The 10,758-nt window shown below is 42.2% G+C and overlaps 1 pseudogene; it reads right to left on the bottom strand.

Moving 5' to 3' along the window:
* Positions 1 to 4,294: 4,294 nt before the first annotated feature.
* Positions 4,295 to 7,994, bottom strand: LOC118379394 (dehydrogenase/reductase SDR family member 13-like; annotated as a pseudogene).
* Positions 7,995 to 10,758: the final 2,764 nt, after the last annotated feature.

The raw sequence follows: 10,758 nt of genomic DNA, 5'->3' as shown, positions 1-10,758 counted from the left end.
CTTTCAACTATAGAATATTGACCCTATCAACTATAGAATACCTCTCAACTATAGAATACCTCTCAACTATAGAATACCTCTCAACTATAGAATACAGAATACCTCTCAACTATAGAATACCTCTCAACTATAGAATACCTCTCTATAGAATACCTCTCAACTATAGAATACCTCTCAACTATAGAATACCTCTCAACTATAGAATACCTCTCAACTATAGAATACCTATCAACTATAGAATACCTTTCAACTATAGGATACCTTTCAACTATAGGATACCTTTCAACTATAGATACCTTTCAACTATAGAATACCTATCAACTATAGAATACCTATCAACTATAGAATACCTTCAACTATAGAATACCTATCAACTATAGAATACCTATCAACTATAGAATACCTTTCAACTATAGAATACCTTCAACTATAGAATACCTATCAACTATAGAATACCTATCAACTATAGAATACCTTTCAACTATAGAATACCTATCAACTATAGAATACCTTTCAACTATAGAATACATTTCAACTATAGAATACCTATGAACTGTAGAATACCTTTCAACTATAGAATACCTATGAACTGTAGAATACCTTTCAACTATAGAATACATTTCAACTATAGAATACCTATGAACTATAGAATACCTATGAACTATAGAATACCTTTCAGCTATAGAATACCTTTCAACTATAGAATACCTATGAACTATAGAATACCTTTCAACTGTAGAATACCTATGAATTATAAAATACCTTTCAACTATAGAATACCGTTCAACTATAGAATACATATCAACTATAGAATATCTATCAACTATAGAATACCTTTCAACTATAGAATACATTTCAACTATAGAATACTGTTCAACTATAGAATACCTTTCAACTGTAGAATACCTATCAACTATAGAATACCTTTCAACTATAGAATACATTTCAACTATAGAATACCTATGAACTGTAGAATACCTTTCAACTATAGAATACCTATGAACTGTAGAATACCTTTCAACTATAGAATACATTTCAACTATAGAATACCTATGAACTATAGAATACCTTTCAACTATAGAATACCTTTCAACTATAGAATACCTATGAACTATAGAATACCTTTCAACTATAGAATACCTTTCAACTATAGAATACCTTTCAACTATAGAATACATTTCAACTATAGAATATCTATCAACTATAGAATACCTTTCAACTATAGAATACCTTTCAACTATAGAATACATTTCAACTATAGAATACCGTTCAACTATAGAATACCTTTCAACTGTAGAATACCTATCAACTATAGAATACCTTTCAACTATAGAATACATTTCAACTATAGAATACCTATGAACTATAGAATACCTTAACTATTGAATACCTTTCAACTATAGAATACCTATGAACTGTAGAATACCTATGAATTATAGAATACATTTCAACTGTAGAATACCTATGAACTATAGAATACCTTTCAACTATAGAATACATTTCAACTGTAGAATACCTTTCAACTGTAGAATACCTTTCAACTATAGAATACCTTTCAACTGTAGAATACCTTTCAACTGTAGAATACCTTTCAACTGTAGAATACCTTTCAACTGTAGAATACCTTTCAACTGTAGAATACCTTTCAACTGTAGAATACCTTTCAACTGTAGAATACCTTTCAACTGTAGAATACCTTTCAACTGTAGAATACCTTTCAACTGTAGAATACCTTTCAACTGTAGAATACCTTTCAACTGTAGAATACCTTTCAACTATAGAATACCTTTCAACTTGTAGAATACCTTTCAACTGGAATACCTTTCAACTGTAGAATACCTTAAACTGTAAATACCTTTCAACTGTAAATGTAACTATAGAATACCTTTCAACTGTAGAATACCTTTCAACTGTAGAATACCTTTCAACTGTAGAATACCTTTCAACTATAGAATACCTTTCAACTATAGAATACCTTTCAACTATAGAATACCTTTCAACTATAGAATACCTTTCAACTATAGAATACCTTTCAACTATAGAATACCTTTCAACTGTAGAATACATTTCAACTGTAGAATACATTTCAACTATAGAATACATTTCAACTATAGAATACCTATGAACTATAGAATACCTTTCAACTATAAAATACCTTTCAACTATAGAATACCTTTCAACTATAGAATACCTTTCAACTATAGAATACCTTTCAACTATAGAATACCTTTCAACTATAGAATACCTTTCAACTATAGAATACCTTTCAACTATAGAATACCTTTCAACTATAGAATACCTTTCAACTAGCTACAGATCTGAGACTAAAAGGAACAATATTACAGACAGACCACTCTGTTAGAGGAGAGCAGAGTGTAAAACAGGGGTCTCCAGCTCCAGTCCTGGAGAGCTACTGGGTATGCAGGAGTTTGTTCCAGCCTAGCACCTACATGATTCAAGTAATTGCAATTGAAAAAGAATGCCACTGAATGGGGCTGAGAGCACGACATCACTAGAAATGAGGCCTAAAAAAGGAGAAATGTGTTCAGGAACTGCCTAGTTGTGTTAATTAATTATTCTGTGGACTGAGGTAATATAATACAGCGTCTGCAGAGAGGGGCTTGATAACAATTGGATCTGAGGTGAACAGAACAGGACAAGAAGTTCACCACTCTCCTCCAATCCGCTGTGCCACTGTCTGTCGTCCCATGCTCTATTCACATGAGAAAGGACAGAGAGAGCGAGAGAAAGCAAGAGAAAGGGAGAGGAATCGATAGTAGTTGCATGTCTCCCCACACATAGCAGAGGTGAAAGGAGAAGCCTGCACCAGAGACTGTCCTCCTGAGTAATTACATGAGTGAAGCTCTTAACGTACAAAACTGACCTCGCTTTCAAGTGTACCAGTGTTAATAATCAGTGTTCATAATGAAAATAATCCATAGGTTAAGGTCCTCGACAACCTTGCTCCAAGCAACAACTGCAAGGAAGGAACAGCATGGTAAATTGCAGTTTCTACAAGAGCAGTGATATGCTACTGCCCCCTGGTGTACAAGGAAAACAAGGGAACACACAGGGGCATGAACACCAACTTGTACATTGAACCACACCTGTACATTGAACCACACACACACACACACACACGTACTGAACCAAAATATACAACGCAACAATTTAAACGATTTTACTAAGTTACAGTTAATGTATGGAAAATAGTCAATTGAAATACATTCAATGGGGTCTAATCTATGGATTTCACATGACTGGGCACAGGTGAAGCCAGGGAGAAGGGCATAGGTCCCACAGGGGAGCCAGGCCCAGCCAATCAAAAGGAGATTTTCCCCACAAAAGGGCTTTATTTCAGACTGAAATACTTCAGTTTTATCAGCTGTCTGGGGGGCTGGTCTCAGATGATCCCGCAGGTGAAGAAGCTGGATGTGAAGGTCCTGGGCTGGCGTGGCTACACGTGGTCTGTGGTTGTGAGGCCGGTTGGACAAACTGCCATATACTCGAAAACGATGTATGACACAGCTTAAGGTAAAGAAATTAACATTCAATTCTCTGGCAACAACTCTAGTGGACATTCTTGCAGTCAGCATGCCAACTACCCGCTCCCTCAAAACTTGAGACATCAGTGGCATTGTGTTGTGTGACAAAAACTCCACAATTTTGATCTTGTCTCATCACTGCAACTCCCCAATGGGCTCGGGAGAGGCGAAGCTGGAGTCATATGCCATCCCATCTGGTTTGCGCTTAGATGGGACTATAATTTGTATTTTAACAGGAAACTGACTTCAATGGACCTCCAAGCTGTGTACGGACTATTTGGCCAAGAAGGAGAGTGATGGAGTGCTGCATTAGGCCTGCACAATCACCCGTCCTTAAACCAATTATTTTGGGAAGTGCACCAGTCCCTCCTGCAGCAAAGCACCCCCACAACATGATGCTGCCAACCCCGTGCTTCATGGATGGGATGGTGTTCTTCGGCTTGCAAGCCTCCCCCTTTTTCCTCCAAACAACTTCACCGTCTGGCACGATGAGGCCACCAATGCATATTGCCATCACTGTAATCCACCAGGGGAAGAAGGGGTTGATGGAGAAGGAATTTAATTTGTATTTATTTTGGCCCAACCTTTATTTAATTGTCATTATGGCCAAACAGTTCTATTTTTGTTTCATCAGACCAGAGGACATTTTTTCAAAAAGTACGATCTTTGTCCCCAACCATGGTCTGGCTTTTTTTATGGCGGTTTTGGAGCAATGGAAATTAGAGAAAGAAATTAGCATTACATACGAATATAAATGCAAGTATTTAATAACATTGTGTATTACAGTTCATACCTTTTACGAGGCAAACTCATGTTACAAGGCATGACGGGTGATGCACTACTGCCCCCTGGTGTACAAGGAAAACATGACAGCCACACAGGGATATGAACACACCTGTACATTGTACAACACATCCATTTACCGGTAGCATAACTTAATTCAGAAGCAAAAACAGAACTTTGTGAGCAATTCAACAAAATGGTTGGTAGAATTTGTTTTATGTTTATCAATGCTGAACTGAAATGCGTAATATATCTTTGCATTGACCACAATGAAAAATTGAAAACGAAATAGCCTGTAAATATTTTACCACATGCATTTCAACAGAGATCTATACATAAACCTTGTTTGTTTATTATACTATTAGTAAGTTCTGAAGAACATCGATCCTTAGGACCACTACTTGGGTTGGGTCCCATCATTTGTTTACCCTGTGCTGAACACAAGGTGTGTCATGACATACCATAACTGCAGTTCCTTCAGTTTCTGCAAGTTCATGGTGAGTATTTAAGTGTAGCTACCCTGTCCTAGTGAATGTAATGAATGGCTGGACTGATAACTGTGGGAAAGTTCAGTCATCAATCCCTTTCCATGGCATTGTGCCACAAAACCAGTATAAAATACTCTCATTAAAACAAAAATAAACAGATTTCACTACAGCCCTTTCTTCATGTGTCATTAAAGGCCACTAGGACCATGGCCATAGAGGAATAGGTGAAGCGAGAGCCATGACTCCTCCCTTCCTGCCATCCATGGATAAATAAAATATAAAGCAGTTGTGTAGGAGGACGTTATATGACTCACCTGGCCTCATACTTTGTAGTATTTTTTTTATTAACAGTCTATTAACTGACTCCATAAAGATAAATAGCAATGTGCCAGCAAGTAGAAGTTATTGCTGACTAAGATCAAGAAATGGTCATAACTAATATAAACACAAATATTTAATAACAATGTAAAAGGAATGAATTCCAATATACAAGGAAAAATCATACATGTAAAAGCCATCCTTGGTGATAAGGCATTAGTCTAGGCATGATGTGAGTGAGAGAGTGAGAAGCCTGCTCCCAACTCCTCCCGCCTGCGTTTGCCTTCACAGACATTGATTCCCATCATTAGAGGAGTGTCCAATATCTTGTCAGTATATTTCAAAATCTTTGCCGTGGCTAGAATCAGTCTCTCAGGACAGGTCGGATAGCCTCTCAAAGCATCGTCCCGCCCCTTGGCACCGACGTCCTGTAGTGCACAGGAAGAGAAGTGGGTGGAGGGCTACTGACCTGGGTGGCGGCTGTAGGTGTAGGGCTACTGACCTGGGTGGAGGGCTTACTGACCTGGGTGTGGGTGCAGGGCTACTGACCTGGGTGGAGGGCTACTGAACTGGGTGGAGGCTGTAGGTGTAGGGCTACTGACCTGGGTGGAGGGCTACTGACCTGGGTGGAGGCTGTATGGGTGGAGGGCTACTGACCTGGGTGGAGGGCTACTGACCTGGGTGGAGGGCTACTGACCTGGGTGGAGGGCTACTGACCTGGGTGGAGGCTGTAGGTGTAGGGCTACTGACCTGGGTGGAGGGCTACTGACCTGGGTGTGGGTGGAGGGCTACTGACCTGGGTGTGGGTGGAGGGCTACTGACCTGGGTGTGGGTGGAGGGCTACTGACCTGGGTGTGGGTGGAGGGCTACTGACCTGGGTGTGGGTGGAGGGCTACTGACCTGGGTGGAGGCTGTAGGTGGAGGGCTACTGACCTGGGTGGAGGCTGTAGGTGGAGGGCTACTGACCTGGGTGGAGGCTGTAGGTGGAGGGCTACTGACCTGGGTGGAGGCTGTAGGTGGAGGGCTACTGACCTGGGTGGAGGCTGTATGTGGAGGGCTACTGACCTGGGTGGAGGCTGTATGTGGAGGGCTACTGACCTGGGTGGAGGCTGTATGTGGAGGGCTACTGACCTGGGTGGAGGCTGTATGTGGAGGGCTACTGACCTGTGTGGAGGCTGTATGTGGAGGGCTACTGACCTGTGTGGAGGCTGTATGTGGAGGGCTACTGACCTGTGTGGAGGCTGTATGTGGAGGGCTACTGACCTGTGTGGAGGCTGTATGTGGAGGGCTACTGACCTGTGTGGAGGCTGTATGTGGAGGGCTACTGACCTGTGTGGAGGCTGTATGTGGAGGGCTACTGACCTGGGTGGAGGCTGTATGTGGAGGGCTACTGACCTGTGTGGCTGTATGTGGAGGCTGTGTGTGGATGTGTGAGGGCTACTGACCTGTGTGGAGGCTGTATGTGGAGGGCTACTGACCTGGGTGGAGGCTGTATGTGGAGGGCTACTGACATGGGTGGAGGCTGTATGTGGAGGGCTACTGACCTGGGTGGAGGCTGTATGTGGAGGGCTACTGACCTGGGTGGAGGCTGTAGGTGGAGAGCTACTGACCTGGGTGGAGGCTGTAGGTGGAGGGCTACTGACCTGGGTGGAGGCTGTAGGTGGAGAGCTACTGACCTGGGTGGAGGCTGTAGGTGGAGGGCTACTGACCTGGGTGGAGGCTGTAGGTGGAGGGCTACTGACCTGGGTGGAGGCTGTAGGTGGAGAGCTACTGACCTGGGTGGAGGCTGTAGGTGGAGAGCTACTGACCTGGGTGGAGGCTGTTTGTGGAGGGCTACTGACATGGGTGGAGGCTGTAGGTGGAGAGCTACTGACCTGGGTGGAGGGCTACTGACCTGGGTGGAGACTGTAGGTGGTGACGCTTGTCCCATCCAGGCGGTTGGCCAGCACCCGGTTGAAGACCACATTGAACAGCTTGCTGTGGCAGTAGGCCCTGAAGTTAAGCCAGGTAGACTGGCCTGGCACCAGATCCTTGTGGGTACCCAGGAGGACAAAGTCCACAGAGCCTAGCCGGTGTATGTGAGCCGACACGTTGACACTGCTTCAGCCGATCCAGCAGCAAGCAGGTCAACAGGAAGTGACCTAGGTGGTTGACCCTGAACGCCATGGCAAACCCATCCTCAGTGTGGCCAGGCTCCAGCATTCCTAAAACAAATCTGATCTTATTGGTCACATACATCAAGTACAAGAGGTGTAGAGTTTATCGTGAAATACTTACGAGCCCATAACCAACAATGTAGAGCTAAAAAGACATATATTTGCTAAAAAAAAAGAAAGAGGGAGTTGAGGTAATACAGTATGTTCATGTAGGTAGGGGTAAAAGTGACTAGGCAAACAAGGTGACACACAGTGAGATCAGATGGAGTTAGGCAACACATAATGGCCAAGTATTTGTCTTCAAATTAGAATTATTTTATCCATGATTCATTAGGGTTAATTTAATATAGAAAGTATGTTTTATGTATTGGGAATTAATGTTTACATTCCCTCTCTGCCACACCTGCATTGTTGATGAGCAGGCCCAATCTGGGTTCAGTCTTTAGGAAGGTTTCAGCAAAGGAGCGAACAGACTTCAGACTCCCCAGATGCAGCTGCATGAACACCACCTCATTCCCCCGAACAGACTTCAGACTCCCCAGATGCAGCTGCATGAACACCACCCCATTCCCCCGAACAGACTTCAGACTCCCCAGATGCAGCTGCAGATTCCCCCGAACAGACTTCAGACTCCCCAGATGCAGCTGCATGAACACCACCCCATTCCCCCGAACAGACTTCAGACTCCCCAGATGCAGCTGCATGAACACCACCCCATTCCCCCGGACTCAGACTCCCCAGATGCAGCTGCAAACACCACCCCATTCCCCCGGACTGACTCCCCAGAATCAAACTGACTTCAGACTCCCCAGATTTCAAATTCCCCCGACAGACTTCAGACTCCCCCCAGATGCAGCTGCATTTCATAAAACAGAATCAAACTGGTTAAACAAACCTCTTAAACAAATCTCAAATCAATATGTATTGAGATGCCGACTCCACAATCTTATATTTACATTATTTATTTTATCTATAAGGCTCCTCTAACCCTTCGGATATCATAGACAGCAGCCTCTGCCTTCTGTTTGCTGCGGCAGGCAGGGATGACCCTGGCACCTCTCTTGGCCAAATCCAAAGCAGTAGCCTTTCCAATACCAGTGTTGCTAACAAGGGAACAACAAAACATACTTGAATGTAAAGGTCTTCAGCATGAACGCACATGAAACGTGAGCACACTAAAACAGTCCCCATCACGTAGCAAGGCAAAAAAAATTGCTTAACTGTTACAAAAGCAGTCTTCCCTTTCAGTGTCACACAGCAGCATCTTCACCCGCTGAACACGTTCTAATAAAGTATCAAATACAACGCAAATGTAAGACATTATTACAGTACCGAGCATTGTTTCTAAATTTGGTAAGGTAATGTCGTTTGCAAGCTATCAAAGTTCAGCAGACTAACTTGCTCCAGCATGCGCAGTTTTTGTTTTATTACATCCAGCGTTTCCGGGTTTAATTTATAGTTGCTGTACGGAAGGAAGTATTCCACCAGATGTCGTATTTGTAATCTGCATGAAAATCGGCTCCATATTGAGGGTATACATTGTAATTAAAATCATTTGTGGGCAGTGTAGTTTATTTCCTCTTTAGGCGTTCTACTTCATTCAAGTGAATCACTCTGAATAATTAAATATTCCCAATCACAAACGACTCAGGCATCATCAAATATTTTGCTAGCTTGTTTTTTTTGCAGAGGTGTAAAGTAACTAATTCCAACTCCTCTCTATACTAATTCAGTCGTTTATCCGAGTACTTGTAGGTTGAGTGTTAAGTCAGTCATTTTACAGAAACTTTAGTCAAATGTAATTAAAGTAACAGTACTTCTACTCGAGTAGGATATTTCAGTGATTTGTTATAAATCATAACATAAATGTACTTAGTTACTACTGTACATCCATTCCCTCTTCCTTTTTCAATTTAATGCATGGAAAAAAATAGTGTAACAACGTTCAGGTAATCTTAGCTAATTATCAAGGTCAATTTTTATATTTTAAAAGTAACTCAATTACTTTTACTCTGAGTACTTTTTAAATGAGCTGCTTTTTACTTGAGTAGTTTTACACCAGTAATTTTACTTCTAAAGTAGGATATTTCAGTACTCTTCACCCATTTATTCCAATCCATATGATCAAGGCAACAAACAGCATCAGCTCCTCTGCTATATCCACATGATCTATAAATGCTCTTCCCAAGGCTCAATTGCTATGCATGTAGAGAGCTGGGTGAGGAATGAGAATACATGATCTGAAATATGAATGGATGCACTGTTAGGTGCTGGCACAGTTATTATACAACCACCAATGAATACACAACAGCTTCATTGAGGAAAATGTACTTCATTCCCTTCAGTCTTGAAATGCCCAGTAAGCCTATGCTTCTTCGTTCAGTTTGCCACTTCATGATTGAATTGATTCCAACATCCACCGTTTTGGGTGGGTCCTTTCATTATGTTCCAGATATGATATCTACTAGGGCAGAGTGGAACACCCTAAGGCACATGGGGTAGGCCTAAGAGCTTAGAAGTTAATGCACAAGATCAATCCTAGATACGAATCACATGAGTAAGCCCTTTTAGAATACTTGACACTGTTGGTTGATTTAAAGGGTAAGTCAACTCAAATGTCAAAAATCATTTTGCACACAAAGGAGAGCTTGAGTCATAGGGGTAGGTTTTCACTAGTCCACACAGACTCTCACTGACTTCCCATAGCTTCTTGGCCACCGTGCCCGTCTCTGGCCTTAGACGTTCCTGACTGTACAGTCGTGGCCAGAAGTTTTGCGAATGACACAAATATTAATTTCCACAAAGTTTGCTGCTTCAGTGTCTTTAGATATTTTTGTCAGATGTTACTATGGAATACTGAAGTATAATTACAAAGGTTTATATTGACAATTACATGAAGTTAATGCAAAGAGTCATTATTTGCACCCTTCTTTTTCAAAACCTCTGCAATCCACCCTAGCATGCTGTCAATTAACTTCTGGGCCACATCCTGACTGATGGCAGCCCATTATTGCATAATAAATGCTTGGAGTTTGTCAGAATTTGTGGGTTGTTGTTTGTCTACCCGCCTCTTGAGGATTGACCACAAGTTCTCAATGGGATTAAGGTCTGGGGAGTTTCCAGGCCATGGACCCAAAATATCGATGTTCTGTTCCCCGAGCCACTTAGTTATCACGTTTGCCTTATGGCAAGGTGCTCCATCATGCTGGAAAAGGCATTGGTAGTCAACCAACTGTTCCTGGATGGTTGGGGGAAGTTGCTCTCGGAGGATGTGTTGGTACCATTCTTTATTCAATGACTGTGTTCTCAGGCAAAATTGTGAGTGAGCCCATTCCCTTGGCTGAGAAGCAACCCCACACATGGTCTCAGGATGCTTTACTGTATGCATGACACAGGACCGATGGTAGCGCTCACCTTGTCTTCTCCGGACAAGCTTTTTTCCCAGATGCCCCAAACAATCGAAAAGGG

Source organism: Oncorhynchus keta, chromosome 1 (assembly GCF_023373465.1).
Source record: "Oncorhynchus keta strain PuntledgeMale-10-30-2019 chromosome 1, Oket_V2, whole genome shotgun sequence".
In the NCBI taxonomy this organism is placed as follows: domain Eukaryota; kingdom Metazoa; phylum Chordata; class Actinopteri; order Salmoniformes; family Salmonidae; genus Oncorhynchus; species Oncorhynchus keta.
The sequence above is the reverse complement of the archived record's forward strand: the minus strand, read 5'-3'. Positions and strand labels throughout refer to the sequence as shown.